The sequence below is a fragment of the Camelus dromedarius genome, chromosome 10 (genome assembly GCF_036321535.1).
Source record: "Camelus dromedarius isolate mCamDro1 chromosome 10, mCamDro1.pat, whole genome shotgun sequence".
NCBI lineage: Eukaryota > Metazoa > Chordata > Mammalia > Artiodactyla > Camelidae > Camelus > Camelus dromedarius.
The window spans coordinates 13,054,022-13,058,872 of NC_087445.1; the positions used below are offsets into that span (position 1 = coordinate 13,054,022).

The 4,851-nt window shown below is 35.2% G+C and overlaps 1 pseudogene; it reads left to right on the forward strand.

Annotated features, from left to right (window-relative positions):
- Positions 1 to 723: 723 nt before the first annotated feature.
- Positions 724 to 1,235, forward strand: LOC105093618 (14-3-3 protein zeta/delta-like; annotated as a pseudogene).
- Positions 1,236 to 4,851: the final 3,616 nt, after the last annotated feature.

Consider the following 4,851-nt stretch of genomic DNA (forward strand, 5'->3'; position numbering starts at 1 on the left):
ATTGTTTACTTACACAATGAAATATGAAACAGTCAAAATGGATGAATGTGTTAATATGTATAAAACTTAACATTAGTAGGAGAGTCCTAAATGATTTTAAATAGCTTGATACAGTTTAAAACAAAGTTAGAAACAACTGAAAAATATACTTGTATGGACACATACAGCAATGAAAATAAATTATATAAAAAGAAATTGCATAAAATTACTCCTTCTCCAGGCTTATGATTCAACAACCCATGAATATAATTCATTACCTGAAGATGTTACAAGAAAAACAATATGGTTATTTCAATTTAGTGCAGGGAAAGCAGTTGATAAAGTTCAACCTAAATTCATGATTTAAAAAAGAAAACCTCTTTCAGGTTTAGGAATTCAGAAATAGATGAGAACATCTTTGATCTGATAAAAGTATCATTGAAAACAAAAAGTCAGGGACTGCTGAGCCCCTGTCCACCTTCCACCAACTACTCCGGTCATAAAACATCTACTCATGAAGAAATAGAAGCTGGATCAGAAGCCAAACTGGCCAAGCAGGCTAAGCTGTGTGATGCCACAGCCACTTGCATGAAGTCAGTAACTGGGCAAGAGCTGAATTATCCAAGGGGGAGACTAATCTTCTCTAAGTCATTTATAAAAAATGTTGTAAGAAGCTGTAGGCCATTTTAGAGGGTCATCTCAAGTATTCAGTAAAAGAAAGAAGATGCTGAACAGAAACAATAGATGACTTGTGACTCCAGAGAGAAAGTTGAGACCAAGCTTAGAGTACATCTGTAACAACATACTGTCTATCTCTTTTTGGAAAAGTTCTTGATCCCAGTGTTGCACAGGCAGAGAGCAAAGTCTTCAATTTGAAAATGAAAGGTGACTACTACTGTTACATGGCTGAGGTTGCCATGGGTGACAAGAAAGGGAACATGGATCAGTCACACAAGCAGACCAAGAAGCTTTTGAAACCAGCAAAAAGGAAGTGTAATGGACTCATTCTATCAGGTTGGGTCATTGGGTCAGGTCCTTACTTTCCCTGGGTTGTGTTGGGATCTGAACTCCTCTGAGAAAGTCTGCTCTCTTTCAAAGAGAACTTTTGATGAAACCATTGCTCAACTTGATACTTTAAGTGAGGAGTCATACAAAGACAGGAGGCTAATAATGCAATGACTGGAGACAACTTGACATTTTGTGCATCGGATCCTCAAGGAGACAAAGCCAAAGCTGGAGAAAGATGGGAAAACTAACCAGCCTTTCAACCTTTGTCTGCTTCATCCTAAAATTTACAGAAGACCATTTTTCATCCTCACTGTCCCACAGATAGGCTTTTTATGATTTGTGACAGGTTTATGTTACTTCTATTTGAATTTCTATCTTTCTCATGTGGCTTTTAAGTTTAACACTAGAAGAGTGGGGTCAATTAACATTTGGGGAGTTATCTGTTTTCATTTTGAGGTGTTTAATATGGAGATGTGGAATTTTTATGCAAGTTATTAATGTTTGGCGCAGTAGTTTTTGGTACATTGTGGCTTGACAAGGAAGGGCCAATGTTACAACTGCTTCCATGTCTAAGCAAAGGAAACTGCCTGATGGGGGATGAAAGGAGTAATTGGTTCTAGTCAGAGATGTAGTTGTTGTGGGCCCTTTAAGATTTAGAGCGTAAGGCTGTAGTAGAAATATACATACCAATGGATGTTTTATGTTGAACCAGGTGTATCTGTAGAACACACAATCACAATTTGCACACTTTTGACAGGAGCTACAGAAATGTTCCTTTAGAGAAAGTTGTGTCCCAGTTGGCTTTGCATAAGGACAGAAAATGTTCATATTCCATAATTTGTAAAGTTACCTACTTTTTATTTTCATTATTTTTGCTACACTTATTGGTATCTAACTGTTTTAGGCAACCTAAGAACAAATATACAATTAAAGATGCAGTAAAAATAAACTTCTTGATATCCATTACTTTATATATGTCAATCACAGTGGTAAAACAACCAAACTTGTGTGTAACTTTTTTCCGGTTTTCAAAAAAATTTTGTGCTATTTATGCATGACTGTAAAAGTAGTTAACAGAGAAATAACTTGAGATAATGTATAGGTTTACTTAATTTCTTACAAAATATCCAATATCATTTAAAGCATGATTGTTAAGAATGTATGTATTAGGTTAATGGAATAAAAGTTTTATAACTGGACTTTCTAAAAGAAAAGATTGCCCACTATTGTCCCTTTACCCATTTTTATTTGACATTATAGCCAGTTAATAAGATGAACAATTCGAGGTATGGGATCAGAGAGGAGGAAATAAAACTGTTTCTTTGCCAATGATGCTACCATTTATAGAAAACTCAAAATATTCTCCGAAGTATTAGAAGGCAGAAAAGTTTTGTCAATAGCTGGATAAGAGTTAATATACTAAAGTCAATTACATCTCCATACATCTTTAACAAATAAGTGGAAAATGCAATTTAAAAAAATTTGCAATATTATTAGAAAATGTCTACTACCTCAGAGATAATTTCAGTAAAGCCAGGAAGGCCTTTTACTGTAAAAAATTTACAACTTCATTAGGAAACACTGAAGAAGAGTCTACAAAAATGGAGAGATACATCATATTCATTGATAGGAAGACAAATTGATCTGTAGATTCAATGCAACTTCAAGAAAAATCTGAAAATTTTCCAGAGAACTTGATACATTTATTTCAAGATTTGGTTAGAAAAGTAATGTGCTGAGAATAGCAAGACAAATATTGCATGTTATCACTTATATGCAGAATCTCAAAAATAAAACAAATGAATAAATATAACAAAACTAAAGCAGACTCACAGACATAGAGAACAAACTAGTGGTTACCAGTGGGAAGAGGGGTGGGGAGGGGGCAAGATGGGGAGGGGGATTAAGAGGTATAAAATACTATGCACAAAATAAATAAGCTAGAAGGACTATATTCTAAAGCACAGGGAATATTGCCAATATTTTATATTAACCCTTAAATGGAGTATAATCTATAAAAATATTGAATCATTCTGTTGTACACCTGAAACTAGTGTAATATTATAAATCAATTATAGTTTACTAACTGAAAAAGAATAGCCTAAGCACTCATGTTCCCCTGGGGATGTTTACTACTTTGATCAGGCAAGGATGAAAAGATGATCTGGCTATAGACCAGATCCGAGTCTGTGTCAAGCCCTGTGAGTTCAAGGATGGTGGAGTTGGTTGTACCCTAGGGTGAAGAGCCTCACGCATCAGAAACCTCACCAAGAGTTTTCAGGTCAAAGCTTTCCCCTCAACAGTCAGAGAGAAGCAACCTTGGGAACAGTCATTTAAGTTGGAATTCACCAACCATAGAGATTCAGAAAGGAAGATGTAGGAAAGGGACTTCTAAGGCCAATTAATCTTTACCTGTTTTTCTCAGCATTTTGTCTCTGCAGGGCTGCTATATGTTGTTATTTTTAAGTCCTGAAGACATCTAAACCAACAGGTGTGTCACTAGATGAGGTAGCAGGCATTGATTAACTCAAGACCACTAATGAGGAGAAGCACTAGCAGACTTCCTTATTCTGTCTTGCCACCATTGCCTCATGCTTCCTTCCCTCCTCAAGTTTCAAAAGACAAATAGGTTAAGGCTGATGGGCATTTAAGAGATTCCTATGCAAGAAGAATCAACATTTTCCAGTATGTCTCTAGTGGCAAGTGCTATAGAGTACAATATACAAAACTATGGGGACCCTCCAGGTTAGGATCAATTCCTAATAAACTGCCTCTAATTCTACTACTTCCATTCAGTTGAGAAGGCTTATCAAAATAAAAGGGAAAGTGAAGATATTTAAGGTATAATTTAGACTGCACTGTATTTTTAAATAGTAAATTACACCCAAATGCAAGAACTTTATTTTTAGTGTATTAAGGTCAAATTTTACACTAGAAAACTGAGGTATGAGAAAAATTAATTTATTTTCAATAACTGGTTTCATCTTTGTTCCAGAGCTTCTATTCTCATTCTATAGTAAAAGAGAAAACATATTTCCATTCAAGGTAACAATCTCTTTCAGTTTAAAAAAATACATCATAGCTGTGTTTAAACATGTTTTAACTTCAGTCCATCCACAGTAAGAAATACTTTTTTCTCATTGTGATGTAGTACAGCAGAAGTCTGAATACGCATATGTGAGGCTATAGGTATATATAGATGTAAATATAGACATAGGTAGATTTAACGAGTGATGTATAACTGAACCTCAAATTTCACCAAACAACACTTAGCACTATGTGGAATACACTTGTATTTTCCTGCCTTATGCTATTTTTAACTCACAAATTGATTTTAAGATTCACCCATATGTTATGACCATCAGTTTATAGGACACTGGTAAAAATATTAATCAACAGGAGACATCTATCCATTTGGAAAAAATAAAGTTATATCCTTACCACAAAAAAACCCAAACAAAAACAAATAAACAAAAATTCACCACTAATCAACAGCAATTTAATTTCAATTAACTCTGGATTTTCTATCTCCCTTTGTCTTATCTTTTTTTCTCCTTGAATAAATTAAAATTATCAAGATGTAGGAACAGGGAGAGGTAAGTGTCAAGCCTCATTCCAATACTACCAGGCTATGCCTGAGAAGTGAGCTATGCTGCCGCCCCCAAACTTATGTTATTTCTATCCCTCCCTCTGCAAAATTTAACTTCAAGGAAGGGCAAAGGATCAATTAGCTAAGACACTGATTCTACCTACTTGGCTCTCTCTCATTCCCTCTCCTCAAATTTCTTCCCCCAGCACAAAAACAGCAGTCTTTGTCCCATGCTTTTCCAGTAGAAACTGTCCTTCAGTCTTACCCTTTCCCCT